Here is an 18979-nt window from a genome sequence, read left to right as displayed (position 1 = left end):
TAGCAAATCTGTGAGGAGATATTTTATCCAAGTCACTTCACAGCAAGTTGCAGCCATGGCCCTATATTCTGCTTCAGTAGAGGACTGGGACACAATGGACTGTTTCTTGGACTTCCAAGATATCAAGGAAGTTCCAAGGAACACACAATATCATGTGACTGATCTCCTAGTATCGGGGCAGGATGCCCAATCTGAATCACAATATGCTGACAGTTCAAGTTCAGCTGAGGAAGAGAACATAATCCCTTGACCAGGAGCTCCCTTTATGTACCTTAGAACCTTTTGAGCTGCACTTAAGTGAATGTGGGTTGGACTGTCCATGAATTGGCTCAAATTTTGCACACTATAGCAGATGTCAGGTCTTGTAATTGTTAAGTAGAGTAATCGACCAATGAGTCTCCTGTATACTGCTGGATCAGGAAGCATTTGACCAGTGCCCTTGCTTAGCTTAGTGTTTTGGTCCATAGGTACCTTAACAGGTCTTGAACCAAGAGTACCCGAATTGTAAGAATGTCAAGTGCATACTTCCTTTGGCAAATGTGGATTCCTTTGGAGGATCGAGCCACCTCTATCCCAAGAAAATACCTTAGGTGACCCAAGTCTTTAATCTTGAATTTTTGATTCAAGAAGGTCTTCATGAGGGCAACAAATTCTGCACTATCACTAGCCACAATAATATCATCCACATACACTAATAATGCAGTAAATGAATTAGGTCCTTTCATTGTGAAAAGGCTATAGTCAGCCTTTGATTGCTTAAAACCAAACTCAAGCAATGCAGCAGAAAGCTTAGAATACCACTGCCTCGAGGCTTGCTTCAAGCCATACAAACTCTTCTGTAACTTGCATACCTGATCTGGCCTTCCTTTGTTGTACCTTGGAGGTTTTTGCATATAGATTTCCTCTTCTAAGTCCCCATGAAGGAATGCATTGTTCACATCGAACTGATGCAATTGCCAACCTCTCACTGCAGCTATGGAAAGCAAACTTCTCACTGTAACCATCTTAGCAACAGGAGAGAAAGTTTCATGGTAGTCTATCCCTTCTTGTTGTGTATATCCCTTTGCAACAAGTTGAGCCTTTAGCCTTTCAACTGTTCCATCTGAGTTACACTTCACCTTGTAAACATATTTACAATCAATTGGAATCTTTCCTGGTGGTAAGTCAGAAATCACCCATGTGTTGTTTAATTCTAAAGCTGTCAACTCAGCTTCCATAGCCTTGCACCAATTGGGATCTTTAACAGCTTGGTGATATGTTTGTGGCTCAGTTTGAGTGGAAATGCAAGTGGAAAAGGCTTGAAAATTAGGAGAGAATTTTTGATATGATAAAGTGCTTGACAAAGGGAAAGATATACCTGAAGAGGATGGAGCTGTCTGATCCACAGAGTGGGAAGGCAAACCAAGGGTGACCTGCTGGCAGTGATAACCTTGAAGGTACTGAGGTGCCTTCTTAGCCCTGGTTGACTTTCGAGGTGGAGATTGAAGCAAAGGGGGTTGCAAAGGCTGATCTGTAGAAGTAGGAAGGTGTATGGGGTTACTGTCTTCAGGAAATTCAGGTGTGGACAATAGCTCTGATGTGGTAAAGTCAGGGCTATGAATGCTGTTGGGAAGATGTGATGGTCTTGGTGAAGAGAGAGGATGATTTTCTGTTTGTGGTGGCTGAAGAGTTGGAGCATGATCATCACAATGAGGGTTAGTACAGTAAGGAGAAGTCTTAGCTAAGGAATGGTCAACATCCTGCTCAATGGTGGGCATGGACAGCTGCTGTGGAGTTGAATTCATTTGGAAAGAGAAAATGGACTCGTGAAAGAAGACATCTCTAGATACAAACACACTTTTGCTTTCAAGATCAAGCAACTTGTAACCTTTTACTCCAAAAGGATACCCTAGAAAAACACACTTCTTCCCCCTACGATCAAACTTCTTTCTGCCTTAAGATAAGGTGGAGGCAAAAGCAAGACAACCAAACACCCTCATGTGTTCATAGGTTGGTTTGGCTTGAAATAGGGTCTCATAAGGTGTTTTGTTGTCAAGCAAGGGAGTTGGGATCCTATTTATGATATAAGTGGCAGTGAGAATGCATTCATTCCAATACTTGAGAGGGATGCTAGACTGAAATCTCAAAGCCCTTGCAACATTCAAAAGGTGTTGATGTTTTCTCTCAACAATGCCATTTTGTTGAGGTGTTTGGACACAACTCCTTTGATGAATAACACCTTTCTTACTGAAAAAGTCTTTCATTTGGAACTCAGCACCATTGTCACTCCTAACAGTTTTAATTTTAGTTCCAAACTGGGTCTCAACTAAGTTGAAGAGGGACACTATGCACTGTCTTGTGTCAGATTTATTTTTAAGGAGGTAAACCCAAGTGGTTCGAGTAAAGTCATCCACAATAGTGAGGAAGAAACGAGTTCCATCATAAGCTATTTCTGAAAAGGGCCCCCAAAGATCAAAATGAACAATTTCAAAACTGTTAGAAGAGTGATGAGAACTGTGAGCAAAAGGTAGCCTGTGCTGCTTGGCCATAGGACAAACACAGCAAGGCATTTTGTCATTTGAGGGTAAAGGTTTTCGTACAATAGGATCATTAATTAAAGAAATCCTAGAATTTGAAACATGGCCTAGGCGACAATGCCAAAGATCTGAAACACAAATGCTATTCATGACAGAGGCAGAAATGAAGCTGTCTTTCTTGGAAAACTTTGAAAGGGTGGTCATTACTGCTGAGGGAGAGACTTTCACTTTCAGCAAATGATACAATCCATCCTTGGTTTCACCCATCCCAATCGTGGTCCATGACAAAAGGTCCTGTAGAAAAAAACAGTTTGGCAGAAAAACAAGACAACAAGCAAGGTCCTTAGCAATTTTTCTGGCAGATAACAAATTGAAAGAAAAAGATGGAATACAAAGCACATCATTCAAAATGATGTGTTCAGTAATTCTAACTGTTCCGACTAGAACCTTCTCACCATTTGGAAGTTTAACTAAACAAGGTGCACTTTTAGTGACTGTGTTGAAGAAAGAGGGGTTGCAAACTATATGGTCAGTTGCACCCGTGTCCAGAATCCAAGGAATATCAGAAAAACTAGAGGGTTTCTGTGTATAGGCTGAAAGGCAAGAGAAAATACCAGACATCTTGGAAGTGCTTGCTGCAATGGGAAAATTGGTTTGATGTTGCCCTGCAGGAGATTTGACTGAGTGATCCTTCTGCTGCAGCAAGGCAAGAAGCTGTTGATATTGCCCTTTGGTGAGGGCCATTTTATCATCACCTCCTTCTCCTTGATCAACTTCAACTTGGATGTTCGATTGAGCAACAAAATCACTTGATCCCTTTCCTTTATTGTGCATTTTATGCCCTGGTGGATACCCATGCAGCTTGTAGCATTTGTCTATCACGTGTCCACTCATGTTGCAGTGGCTACACACAGGTGTTTTTGCATTTCCAGCCTTAAAACAGGTATCTAAAGTGTGTCCTTGCATCTTACAATGTGTACAATAAGGCCTTTCACGCCTGTTTGTAGGCTTGAAGTTACCAAAACTCCCTTTAGTGAACATGGCCATAAGGTCAGGGGAAGGTGTACCAGAAATCATCTGGTGTTGTTTCTCCTGCTGTTGGATTGTGGAGAAGACTCTATTCAATGCAGGCATGGGTTCAATCAGCATGATCTGGTCCCTAGTGTTGGAGTAGCAGTCACTTAATCCCATAAGGAACTGGATGACACAGTCCCTTTGGTACCTCTCCATTAGGATCTTTAGTTGACCACAGCTACATTCAGGCATCGGGTCATATAGGGCTAGCTCATCCCAAATGGTCTTGAGTTTTCCAAAGTAGATGCTAACTAAATCATCTCCTTGTGAGAGGCTTGCCAAAGATTTCTTTAGCTGAAAAATACGTGGCCCATTTTGTTGTGAAAGCCTATCTTGCAGTTCATTCCAAATAGCACAAGCATCATCAACAAACACCAAACTGGTCCTCATAGAGTTGCTTGTTGAGTTGTGGATCCAGGATACCACTACATCATTGCAGCGTTCCCAAGCCTCCATGAGGGGATCATCCTGACTTGTAGGTCTTTTGATGTCCCCATTAATGAAGCCAATCTTATTCTTGGCCCTGAGTGCTCTTCTCATAGCTCTAGACCAAGTAACATAGTTTTCTGTGGTTAGGAGGTCAGCAACCAAACTGGCTGTTGTGTTATCTCCATGTTCTATCCTATATGGATTATTTTGGTCAGAGAAGTTGAGGAAGCGTGAAACATGCTGGTTATTTTGGTCGACTGATTCTTCTTCCATTGTTTACAACAACTACTGCTCTGGTACCATGTAAGAAAGTAAGGTGCAGAATAGCACTTGTGAAAACAGAAGGTGGAAGGGAGATATGAGAAAAGAATATAGCTTCAGATGGAAGAGAAGGCTATTGGAAATCTCATTCATTTACTCGAATACAGGTTCTGTTACAAGTATATATACACTACAGAAAACAGAAAAACTAAAGAGGAAGAATTCTAAAATTAACTTTTCATTTTCTACTGATTTACAAGTAATCTAGGACATGGCTTTTCATGACAACCTAAGACACTGCTTTACATCACTTCATCTACAATTGTGTGCACTCTTAATTAGCTGTTGATGTGTGCTTTTATGCTTCTCTGTTGTTTTACTTTTCTATGTTGTGCTTTATGCTTTTCAGCTGCTGCATCTTGCTTTACACCAACTTGTCTGCTGCATGGTGTTTTCTGCATGTCATTGTGTGCTTGTTCAGAATGTCCTTCTTCATTTTCCTTTTCTGTTTCGTGTGATAATAATCGTTTTCCAGCAGGAACTTACAATAAGCTGAAGAACAGGAAGTATGAGTCATTCCAAATCGTAAAGAAAATCAGTGATAATGCTTACGTAGTTGAACATCCTGAAGACATGTCAATTTCTTCGACTTTTATTGTATCTATTGAAGTTGATTTGAGTGTGCTGCTGTTTTTCCATAAAAACTCTTTGTATAGACTAAGTTTACTATATTTAGTCTTTGTTATTTATTAGCTAATCTTGGAAGTTGTTTTGATTAATGTTGATGTGAGTTACAAGATTTCTTTATATATATGTACGTTAGGAAGTGTAAAGGGTAGAACATTCAGAATCAATCAAACAAGTTGTTGATTGAAGTTTCTCTGCAATTCTCTATTTCCTTTGTTTTTCCAACAGTATCAGACCTATTTGAGTACCACCCACCTGATAAACCTCTTTACCCAAGTAATAACTCGATGACGAATTCTGTCTTAAAGCATTCTGTCTTAAAGCAGGGGAAATATTGATGTAGGACAAGTCAAGAATTCTCTTACGAAGATTCCTACAACTAGCTGCAGACATCAAGATCCACCATATTTGACTCAATCTCATTTCACTTTTTACACCTGTTATCAAGTTATTGATTTTCCTTTTCTTTAATATTTCAATTTTTGTCTCCTAGCTAATTACTTTATAAAAGGGCAAGGTTGTAATAAAAAAGGGGATATTGATTTTGACAATAAATAAATTGTTCACTTTTCTCTCGATTTATGTTTGGAAGACAGATCTTTTTTACTTCATTTCTTAGCACTTTTCGCTTTGTCAATTGGCATCAAGAGCTTGGTCTTGTCTGGCTTGATGGCAAGAGACAATAACGAAAGCAACCACTCTAGAAACAAAGTATGTGGAGTGCAAGCCATATTGGCAGTTGTTCGTACACAAGAACAACAATCCTAACAAAGGTTTGAAAGTATTGAACATATGTGCAAAAGACACAACAAACAATCACAAGCCTACATGTTGAACGCCCCAAAAACCGTGATGATCGACTTGGCCAAGATCATGGGTTTTTGCAATGACATGAACGACAAGAACAAGTTGATTCTTCCAGTGATGAGGAACTCGAAGGATATGTGGGGGTGGCAATGATAATAGAAGAGGTCCAGAAAACACCAACAACTTAAAAATTGACTTGCCTTACGTTAACGGCCACCTTCACATTGAAAACTTTATCGACTGGTTTCTTGAAGTAGAGAATTTTTTTGACTACATATAGTTACTGGAAACACAACAAGTTAAACTGGCAGCATATAAATTGCGAGGTGTGCTTCAGCATGGTGGGAACAAATGCAGAATAATCAAAGACGATAAGGCAAACAACCAGTTCAAGCATGGCCAAAGATGAAGCGCTTGATGAGGGCTAGATTTCTACCACCAGATTATGAACAGATCTTATATCAACAAAATCAGAATTGCTGGCAAGGGAATTGCAATGTCATTGATTACACAGAGGAATTTTATCGCCTGAACTCACGGAACAATCTGTCAAAGATCGAGGGCAGCAAATTGCAAGATTCATTAGAGGCCTTTGGCTTGCTGTCCAAGATTAGGTTACGTCGCCCACTGTATGGAAATTAGCAGAAGCCGATAATTTGGCTATGAAAATCAAAATCAACTAGCTCGTCCACCAACCAGAGCACAAACTTTCAAAGCCATTGAAACTCAAGTACCACCACCTTAATAGCAGCCATCCATAGCTGAGTACAAAAGTTCAATGCCAATACTTAAAACCCACACCCACTCCAACCCAAAATAAAGGAAGCAGCAGCAACCTATATGCCAAACCCATGTCAGGTAATTGTTTTCGATGCAGCCAGGTCGGGCATCGTTCAAATGAATGCCTCAACCATCGAGCTATTAATATCATGGATAAAATGATGAAGAGGTAGAGCTAGGTGAAGATGAAAGTGGCGATGATGAGGAGGGTGAGTTCGTGGAAGGGGATAAAGGGGAACTTGTTAACTATGTAATCCAACGATTACTACTCGCACCAAAGCAAGAGAAAAAAACACAGAGGCACAATATCTTCAAGACTCGTTGCACCATTAATCAAAAAGTATGCAACTTGATCATGGATAGTGGGAGTTGTGAGAATATAGTTTCAAAAGCCCTAGTCTCCACCTTGCAATTAAAAGTAGAGAAGTATCCTCACCCCTACAAGATTAGTTGGATAAAAAATGGTACTGAGACACGAGTAACCACAATTTGCCACATCCCGTTCTCCATTGGCAAGTTTTACAAGGATGAAGTAGTCTATGATGAAGTAGATGTGGACGCCTGTCATATATTTTTGGGTAGGCCATGGCGATATGACATCATTGACATAGACTCCACATACAGAGGGCGTGACAATATCTACATGTTTTGGTGGCATGGGCGAAAAATAGTATTAGTACCCATGAGTGACAAGACACCTCCCAACACCATAATGGAGAAGGACTCTGTTTGAACAAAGAATAGAGAGAGCACGACAGATATTTAGCAGAATGACTAAAAGAAAATTCTTCTCATTTCAATGATTTCTCATTTTTCTACATATCCTCAATACAACCAGAGTCTTCTAGTTATAAGATTTTTCATAACAACCAGCTACAAAATAATTGGTACAGGTAAGAGAATATTCTTATTCCAGAGCCTTCTTAGGCGTTGATGGGTATTTCTTCAATTGCATGCACACCAGCTGCATGTAGTCGAGAGGAGGATTCTTCTTCTGAGGCGGCAGGTGTAACTTCCTTAATATCCCCCCTCGAGTCAAGCGGCACTCGTCCAAGGGTGAGGCTTGATAGTAATTGTGGAAAATGTGCTGAAAACAGTGCCTTTGTGAAAATATCAGCTAGTTGATCCTTTGTAGAGACGAAAGACACTTGAAGAGTTTTGGTTGTTACACGCTCACGAAACAAAGTAATAATCTAATTCAACATGTTTAATTCATGAGTGTAAAATAGGATTAAGTGAAAGATAAGTAGCACCTAAATTATCACACCAAATAGTTGGTGGATCAATGAGACAAATTCCAAGCTCTTTTAAAAGTGATTGTAACTAAAGAATTTCACACATTGTATTGGCTATTGCGTTATACTTGGCTTTAGTAGACCGAGCTAATGTTGGCTATTTTTTTGAACCCCATGAAATAAGATGTGAGCTAAAATAAATGCAAAATCTACCTGTGGAGGTACTGTCATCTGGGCCACCTGCCCAGTTAGCATCAGAGAAGGCTACCAGCTTGTTAGAGGAGGAGGAAGCAAAATGAAGACCAAAGTGTTTGGTAATATTAAGATAGCGAAAATGCGTTTAACGGCTTGCCAGTGAGGCAGCCAAGAATAATACACAAATTGATAGACTTTATTTACAGCGAAAAAAATATCTGATCTGGTAAATGAAAGGTATTGAAGACTCGCAATGATACTACGGTAAAGTTGAGGGTCTTCAAAAAGATGGTCCATCAAGGGCCGTGAGCTTCACAAAAGATTATAATGGTGTAAAAACAGGTTTAGAGTGATGCATATTGGTGTGGTGAAGCAAGTAAAAGACATATTTGGATTGTGACAAATACAGACCATATGAGTTTCTACTAACTTCAATTCCTAGAAAGTAGTGTAAAAAACCAAGATCCATGACAGGAAAGAAAGAACTCAATTTTAAAATAAGGTCAGATATTAAGACAGAACTCAAGCTCATGACAATTATATTGTCAACATAGATTAAAACATATATACGACTAGAATTTTGCTGAAGAATAAACAGAGATGATGTATAAAAAATAGAGCCACAAAAACCAAGAGACAACAACTGATTATTTAGCTTAGAGAACAAAGCCCAAGGGGCTTATTTCAAACCATAGATTGACTTTCTTAACTTACAGGCATGTTGAGGTAAATCAGAATTGACAAACCCTAGAGGCTGCTGCATGTAAACGTCATCCTCGAGGTCCATGTGAAGGAAGGCATTCTGAATGTCCAACTGGTGCAAAGGCCATCTGCAAGACACAATAAGTAAGAAAAGCAAATAAATGGTGACAGGTTTTACTGCAGGGCTGAAGGTCTCGGTATAATTGAAACCAGGTTGTTGATGGAACCCCTTGGCCACAAGACGAGCCTTGCAGCTCTCAAGGGACCTATCAGCCTTGCGTTTCAACTTGAGTACCCATTTCGCACCAAGAACATTGTAGGAAGGGACGCTGGAACTAAGTCCCACATGTTATTTTGTAAGAGATCCTAGAACTCTTGAACCATAGCAGCTCTCCACTCTAAAAATTTAGAAGCTTCCGAGTAAGTGACTGTTCTTTGAGAACAAGGGAGGAAGAGTGGCTCTTCGGGAATAGGGGAGGAAGAAACAGTAGAGGGCAAGGAAGGTATGACAAGCCATGAAAGAGTGCCATCGGTTTGAATCCATGGACAATGGACATTATTTTTCGCATGGGTGACCATCAAATGACAAGATTGGGATGGTGAAGATGGAGGGAATGAAGGAGATGCAGTGCCAAAATGTCTCTGTAATGAAGAGGGAGGCAATGAGGGAGATGCTGAGGAATTAGAGTTTGATGAGTATGATGGATTAAGTGTGGGAGATGGGCTCAGGCCTGGGTTGATTAGGTTGATAGGTGGAGAGACAAATGGGTCTGAGGTAGTTGTAGAGGGAATGGAATTAGAGGGAGATTCAGAAGAGTAGATGCGTGGAGACGTGAGTAGGCTTAGAGGTGAAAGGAGTTGGGCGGGCTGTGTAGTGGACAAATTGTATTGGGCGGTGGGATAAGTAGCAAGTGGGAAACTTAGTTCATCAAACTTTACATCTCTGGAGATGTAAATACGGCCTGTAGGGAGATGAAGACACAAGTAGCCTTCGTGATCTGGGATGTAGCCCATGAAAACAAAAAGCTGGGATTGTTGATCCATTTTATGCCTATTAAAAGGCCTTAGATTGGGCCACAAGTGGTACAAAAAACTCTTAAAAACTTATAATTAGGAGATTGATTAAAAAGAGTTTGAAAAAGTGATTTGTGACTTAGAACAACTATGGGCATTGGTTGATAAAAAATACTACTGTTTGGAAGGCCATAGACCAGTATTTATGTGAGACAAATGCATAAGCAAGCAATGTAAGACCCGTTTCTACTATATGCCGATGGCATCTTTCAACAGACCCATTTTTTGCATGTGAGTATGAACAGGTGAGATGATGAGAAATGCCACAAGACTTAAGCAAGGACCGAAGGGGCCGAAATTCTCCCCCCAGTTAGACTAAACTGCAAGCACATTTGTAGAAAAAGTATTGCTGACATATTGTAAGAATGCAAGAAAAATTGTAGACACATTGGATTTTGACTGTATTGGAAAAAGCCATATGTATTTAGAGTAATCATCTACAATGAAAAAATAAAAACGACAACTATTCGTAAATAACAGGTGCTTGGCCCCAAACATCAAGAAAAAGTAATTGAAATGGCTTGTGAGAACGGGATGGAGAAGATGGATGAGGGAGAATGTGGGCTTTAGCTTGAGAGCATGCAGCACTAGTGTGAGAGGCTGTTTTATTGGAAACTGGAAGCTGAAATTGATGGAATGTGAATTGATGAAGTGTGAAGGACGTGATTCTTGGAGATGGATGACCAAGTCTTGCATGCTAGAGAGGAATTGAAGTACGTTCACCAAGAAAGGTTTGTGGAGATGAAATTGTAGTATCTAGTGAAAGAACATAAAGGCCATCTTCAACGGTTCCCTGAAGAAGTGTCTTCCAGGTTTGTAAATCCTTCACAGAAAGAAAAACAAAGAGTGAAACTCAAAAACACTGGATTATCAAGACAAAATTGACGAATAGAAAGAAGATTTTTGGTAATTAAAAGAACATACAACAATTTAGTAAGAATGTAATTGCCAGAAGATGTATGAACCTAGGCAGTGCCAATGTTCTGTATTGAAAGAGTGGAGTCGTCTCCAATGCTGACTTGTTCAAGGCCATAGTATGAATAAAAGAGCCTCAATATTCAGTCAATTTTCAACTGAATAAGATAACTTTGAAGAGGATGTTAGCACAAATCAAGTTGTATTCGAAGAAACAAGCAATGTTGAGGAACAAGCCTTGGCAAGCTTGCTTCAAACTTGTAAAAAGAATGGAATAAATGCAAAAAATAGGAAGAGCCGTAGCATATTCTTTTCTTACAAAAGGCCAGCAACAATCTAGTATGACGGTAACTAATCTTAGTCCTCTCCTACAAAATTAGCTCACTCTGGTAGGATGGCTAATGTGGCATGGTCTAACTTACCACCCAATCATAGATGAAAATAATATCGTGGGATTATAAAAGGTTTGGCCCATTCCTCTGCAAAGAGAAGTCTTAGAGCTCATATTAGGACTCACCAAGGTTGTAATGGGTCCGGTTCGATCCAGTTTTGTATATTTTTTATAACCAAACCAGTATACAATAATTTTTAGAATTTAAGAACCAATATCAGACTCATTCACCATTGAAACCAAAACTTCCATTTTTTTTTTCAATTTCGGTCTATTTTTTCGATTTTATAGATTATTTATATTAGTAATAATATGATGTTTACATATTCTAAAATTTTATTCTATCTATATTATAGTATAAGTATATTATTTTATAATAATTAACACATACTAGTATAGTATTGAATTTAATTATAGTTTATATAAATTCTAGATTTTTTATATGAGTATATATGATCAAATGTGTAAAAATGTATTTACAAAGAAAATATATATTATAATTTATTATGCCAAAAATGTATTTATCATTAATATATATATATATATATATAAAGCAAGTTTTTATTAATAACTTAATATTAAGATTTATGTTTAAGATTTAAATTTTATGTTATATTAATTTTATATTATGTTATATAAAATGTTATATTAAAAATTATAAGATTAATTTTATGTTATATCACCTTATATATTAATTTTAATATAAATTGCTATTATAAAATTAATAGACTTGAATAAAAAGATTAAAATTTTATGTTATAATAATTAGCAATTTATCATATAATATAATATAAAAATTTATAAAGATATATACCTGTTCGATTCAGTTTAAATCGATTTTCAAATTATGAAAGCCAGTACCGCACCGAACCGAGCCCAGTGGTTCAATCGGATTCATTTCAATTGATTTTTTTGTTTTTATTTTTACATCCGTAGGACTCACCAACCTGATGTGGTCTCCTTATCGGAGACACTTTTGTTTGATGTTAAAACATCAAGCATTGTTAATAGTCTAGGGTTTTCTTTGTATATACATGTACCATTTGAATGTAAATGGGGAGAACTTTTGCTCATGTGGCGTCTAGGGGTGGATGTTGAACCTATGAGCATTTCTAGTAATATAATGACTCTTTTAGTGTACTCGAATCCTTCACATATGTCATGGTTACTCAAATTAGTCTACTGCGCTGCTCAACACAGCACATAATCATTTTTTTTTTTTTTGGAATTTATTGAACTCTATCAATCACTCTTGCATACTTTGGTCCTATAATATGTGACTCTAATTCAATCCTTGTTGCCTAGATGACTAACACAAGAGGGGGGTGAATTGCGTTGTATTTAAAAAAAATAAAAGTTATAAATCAAATATATAATATAAAATATAAACAAAATACGAAACAACAATAAATATAAAGAGTAAGGGTAAGAGAGAAGCAAACTCAGTATGTTAACGAGATTCAGCCCACTGCCTATGTCCTCGCCTCAAGATACCCCTTGAGGATTCTCAAATTCACTATTCAACCTCATTCATGTGGAGATAAAAACTTATTACATCTTTAAACAACACCGCTACAAAGTATGTGTAGAACACCCTCTACACTTGCAATCACCTTACACGTGGTGATTCAACTATTCCTTGTGTAGAACATTTTCTACACGCACAAGGGTTATACACACCCTTTTAATGATACAAGAGCTGATAGTGGGTAGGTTATCAAAAAACACTTCTCAATGAGTGAAATAAGAACAATACAGGGCAAACTATATCTCTCTCAAAATGAATAAGGATTAAGGCTCAATGCTTAGATAAGAGAGAATGAAAGTTTTAAATGAATGTTGTATGCTCTAGATGTTGTAAATGTGAAGCTCTCAAATGATCTATTTATAGGCATATGAGACTTCATATTCAAATTTAAAAAGATTCATATGTCAAAAACAACATCATTCACTTTTTCAAAAAATTCAAATAAAAGGTTCTTCCTTTTCAATTGTCAAAGACAACATCATTCATTTTTCAAAAAGTTCAACACTAATCTTTTACTTTTGGCATATGACAAAAGGAGCACACTTTACTTTTCAAAAAATTCAAACCTAATATTTTACTTTTGGCATGTGACAAAAGGAGCACATTTTACTTTTCAAAAAAAATTCAAACTTAATCTTTTTACATTTTGCATATGACAAAAGGAGCACACTTTACTTTTCAAAATGTTCAAACAAAAACATCTACATTTTACATAAGTAAAAAAAAAACATCAATCACTTTTGAAAATATTCAAATAAAATATGCACATGTGAAAGATGACAATCAATCATCTTTAATATTTTCAAAGTTCAAACCTTTAATCAATGATCTTTCAAATTTTTCAAATTTAATTTTCAAAATATTCATGTACATGTGGAAAATGTATTTTAATGCTTTATGATAAAATATTAATTTTGAGCCTTAATCCTAATTTCGAATTTTTAAGAGATTTACAACATTACTCTATGACTTTAATGTAAACTTGTTCCCTTTTTGCTCATGCTTGTTTCCTTGATGTACTTGACTTCATTGTGTAGACTACTTGAACTTGAGATTCCTTTATTTTTTGAATTCATTTGTTATAATCAAAATCCATGTGTAGATATATAATTACACAAAGTTTGAAATCTTGGGTTCAACAATCCTCAATCAATCTGAAGAATTCAATGGAAGACTTTTTGCCTCTACTTCCTATTCTTTTGCCTCTACTTCCTATTCCAATGTTCTTAAGCTTTTCATGGACTTAAATGGACTAGCAGATCTAGGACACTCTAGTCCTAAATTCACTTGGTCTAACAATCATCAAGGTCTTGGTAACATCCGTGAAAGACTTGACAAAGAGGTGACCAACTACAATAGACCCTTCTTTTCCCTGATGCTAGGCTTTTACATCTTCTCATCCATTCCTCATATCACTCTCCTCTCTTCCTAAATACTCAAGGTATTGCCAATGTCCCTAAACCATTCAAGTAATTTGAAGAATCTTGGGTGAGAGATCCCACCAGTATTATAGTCATCAAAGAAGTTTGGGGCTTTCGAATAAATGGCTCACCAGCTTTTGTTTTCACTCAAAAGCTCAAGGCTATAGAAAAAGCCCTTAAATTTTGGAATATAAAATATTTGGGGCACATTCAGACTACTATACAAAGTTTTTCTTCTCAATTAGTTCATATCCAAACTCAGTTCCCTTTTAACCATTCTATTCATTGAGAGGAACACATTAGTGTATGTCTTAATTAGTAGCTTAAAAGAGAAAAAATTTGTGGCATCAAAAATCTTGTCTCCAATGGTTAACAACCACTGATTTGAACACCAAATCTTTCACATTACATCCACAATGAGAAAGATAACAAATGACATTGATTGCTTAAAAAATGCTTCGAACCAATCGGACACCAAACATCCAGCCCATCAAATCCTGAAGAGCTAGTGATCTTCCATTATAAGATCACTAATATGTAAAATGTACTACTTTGTAGTATCCCATATGATGAGAAAATCTTTTCCAAAACCAAACAAATTCCCTCCTCCAAATCTCTTGGTCCTGATGGGGTTACTTTTTTTTTTTTTTATAAGCATTACTGGGATATTGTGAAGGATGGCCTCATTGTTGCGATAAAATTTTTTTCATCAATGGTTATGTCTTGAAAGAATTAAATCATACTCACATTGTCCTCATTTCAAAAACAAGCACTTTAAATACTGTCCATCAATATCAACCAATTAGCCTCTCAAATGCCTGTTACAAAATTATAGCAAAAATCCTCTTTAACAAACTCGAATTGGTCTTTCATAAATTCATATCCCCCCATCAAAGAGCTTTTCTTCTTGGCAAAGTTATACAAGAAAACACTATTCTAGTCAAGAAGTGTTCCATGTTTTAAAAAGAAAAAAGGTGGCAGGGTCTTATGGCTTCAAGATTGATATGGTAAAAGCTTTTGACTTTATGAAGTGAGATTTTCTGCTTGCTATTCTTTCTTGTCTTGGATTTCATCAATCTTGGATAACCTAGATTAAAGAATGTTTAACCATTGTTTCCTACTCAGTGATTATCAATGGAAAATCAAATGGGTTAATTTAGCCTTCAAGAGGATGAAGAAAGGAGATCCTTTATCTCCATTTGTGTTCATTCTAGGAATTGGAGTATCTCAATTAATATGTAAGGGGGAACATCTTAGTAATATTATGGGCATTCAAAACAATAAAAATGGTCTTTCTCTTTGGGACAATCTCCATCCAAAATGCCCAATCTTTCATTGATTGTCTTGAGTTGTATCAATCATAGTCTGGTCAAAAATTCCATTCTAGAAAATCCTATATACAGTTTAGTAAAAATTCTACAACTACCATTAGGCTGCAAGAGATATTTTGAAATTTAAACTCTCCCCTTCTAGGATTAAATACTTAGGCCTTTCTCTTAACTTTGGAGCTTCCACCCAGCATTATTTCAAGGACATTTATATAAAGTTCAGGGTAAATTAACTGGATGGAAATCAAAACTCTTATCATAAGAGGGCATAACAACATTCATCAGAGCAATTGCTAGTGCCAGTCCTTCTTAAACTATGTCCACTCTAGGGATCCCAAAATCCATTACCAAGAATATAGGCAAAATTTTCTTGAAATTCTAGTGAGGTTTTGATCCTAAGACCCCTAAATCCTGGTCTTCTATTTGTAAGCCCAAGTCATCAGGTGGTCTTGCATGAGCTTAGGCTTATTGCCCACTTTAACAAAGCATTATTGTGCAAGTTGGGTTGGCATCTGATAAGTGGAGAGAATATTATTTGGAAAGTTATCCTTTTTACTAAGTACTAAAAAAATCATCATGGCTTTCTATTTCTGTCAAGCCTTTAGACTCTAGATTTTGGAAGGAACTTTCGAAATAAAGAAATTTTATAGCTTCTAGTTTATGCTTTTAGATTAACAATGGTACCAGCACAAAAGTTTGGTCAGACCCAAGGATTCCTACTCTAACTTCTTCAATTCCATCTCCTTTGTCCTCTTCTATATTCCAAGATCCTCACTTGAGAATCTCTGAATTAACACTAGAGGAATCAAGAAGATGGAATTCACTTTTTCTTCAAGCACTATTCTCACATAATATCATTAATGAAATTTAAAAAATTCATTTTGCTCAATACCAGTTTCACAATATCAAGGATATCCCCAAATGGTCTCACTATTCTTCTGAAAAATTCTCTTTCAAATCAACTTATGTTGCAATTGTCATCCATCCCAATGTTACTAATGCCTCTCATTTTCCAATTTGGAAAAATCTTTGGGCTCTTAAAATGCAAAATAAATTAAAAAATTTTCTTTGGAAAGTTTCTAATAATATCCTGCTCACAAGATGTCTCTTAAGTATCTGCACTCCCTTCACTGAGGTTCACTTATCTTTTTCTGAATTGTCCTTTCTCAAGAATTTTGTCGAGGCAATCTCCTTGGCCAATTGACATCTCATCTTTAGCTGGCCAAGATATTACTAATTGGATTAATCTGATTCTTAATCCTGTAAACACCCTGAACTTATCAGTTAAAGAAATTCATCAATTCCAATTGTTTGTTATTTTTTCTATGGAGAATCTCTTGTAGATTATAAACCAGATCATCCATGAGTCTTCCAGTCTTACCATTGATCAATATATCTCTAGAACTCTCAAGATCTATAAAGATCATTGTAATGCATGAGACTGTAAAATTTCAGAAACCAATCCTAGATGGTCTCCTCCCCCCATAGAAGATCAGTTTTCAAAAATTTTTGATGTGGCAGTAAGACGAAATGGTAGCACGGTAGCAACAATATGCAGATTGTATGAATCATCCTTAGATTTGTTGTAACTAGCTTCACAAGCAATACCAATCCAAACCAAGGAAAAGCCGAAGGTGCATTTATAGCAATGAAGCTTATTCTCATAATATCAAGAATATCATAATTGAAGGGAATTCCTTAATGACCATCTTAGCTATAAATCATCCCCAAGAAGCCACTGGCTGGACAATAGAAGGTATAGCAAAAGATACAAGATTTCTCCTCAATGATTTCGAAAGCTGGCAAGCAGTAAAAATACATTAATTCCAAAATCGATGTGCGCACTCTATTGCGCAATGAGAAAATTCCAACAATATGCATGGAAATATCCCTTTAGTCAAGATTCCACAGTGCTTCTTAGACTTCCAAAGTAGAAAAGATCCCCCTTTTTAATTCATGCTTGTATAATATGTTTAATATGCATGGTCTTTATATTTGTATCAAACAGTTCTATTTCAATGAAATCTTTTTGCAAAGAAAAAAAAAAGACCATGGAAACAAACAAACAGTAGTACTAATGAGGTTTAAAGAAGCTCATATTCCCCCCCTTTTTTTTCCTGCTGTTAGAATGGATAGCAATAGAATATTTATTTTAAAAAAATGGGTTGCCGGTACTAAGTTTTAGATTTGTATTTGCATCTTGTACCCATACCCGGCTCGGGTTTGGACAGGTGGATAATCCTATTATCGATCCAAATTTTAACTTAAGTGATAATCGCCTCTGGAACCTGAGTTTCAAATAGCATCGGCAACAAATTCGGCCTGGATGAAAAGCTCTAAATATGTATGAACTTCATTAATGTGAAAGCGCTGCACTGATCTTTGTAGCCTTAAATACTTATATATGTGTGTAGAAAATTTTGATGAAGTTGAAAAGAAATATCAAAGTTCTCTACAAAACTTGGTTATCCTCTTCCATTCTTTTACTCTCTCTCTCAACAAAGGAATTATAGTTTATATCCTTTAATTTTTCAATACATCTAGCGGTATCAAAGCTTTAAGTAAGCTTTAGATATTTACCAATTCAATATTTTCATTTCAATTTCTCACTAGCTTTCAAAATTTCCCTCCCCAGCCCTCCTTTTCTTTTTTTTCTTTTTCTTTTAGATTTAATTATTCTTGTATTATTCTTTTTATTTTTAAAGTTTTGTAGCATTTTTTTAATATACTTTTGTTATCTATTCTATTCTATTCTATTTTCTATTTTCCAAATGTAATTTCTTTTATTTATATCTAGAGTTGTAACCAGTATGGTTGGGGCTATTTTGAACATATTTTATAACCGAACCGGTATATATTTGAAAAACCGATATTGCATGACTAGTTACACCCTAAATTGGTACTTTCAGTTTTACTGGTTCTAGTTCTACTCAGTCCCATTTTTCCAATTTTAGAATACTATTAGTGGATTTTATAGTTAGTCTAACTATACTATATACTGAATTGCTAATAGTATTAGTAAATAAATAATAGTATCATATAGTGATATAGTATTTGATTATGTATGTTAGTGATAATATGCTAGTGATAATATGTTAGTGTCGAACTTATTTATATATTTGATCATATTTGTTAGTGACAATATGCTTTTTTTTTTTTAAGAAGAATGAGCAATCACCTGTCCAATAGTGATGCCTGCCCAAATTTATTAATAAAACCCTCACTTATGGCAGAGGAAAGCCATGGTAACAAAAAAAAAAAAACACTTCCAAACAAAACAAGAAAGAAACACTAACCGAAAAAAAGAAACTACAAACCTTAACCACAACGTATGGAAGGAATCCCTAATAAATCTAACTGAATCAAGCCTCGGAGAACCCGAGGCATGGAAGAAGTATTAGAATAATCTGAAGATACACCAGTCGTGCCAGCTTTAGCCAACCAGTCCGCTACTTTGTTACCTTCCCGTAGGACATGCTAGAATTTACAATTAATGGAATGGGCTAAAACGACAATTTCATCCCAATAATCCTCCAAATACCAAACCCCACAATGACCTCTATGCCACCACGAAATAATCACCATTGAGTCAACCTTTACAATTACATTAGAAAGATAGAGAGAAATGCACACCCG

Source organism: Carya illinoinensis, chromosome 11 (genome assembly GCF_018687715.1).
Source record: "Carya illinoinensis cultivar Pawnee chromosome 11, C.illinoinensisPawnee_v1, whole genome shotgun sequence".
In the NCBI taxonomy this organism is placed as follows: Eukaryota; Viridiplantae; Streptophyta; class Magnoliopsida; order Fagales; family Juglandaceae; genus Carya; species Carya illinoinensis.
This window is presented reverse-complemented; position numbering follows the sequence as displayed.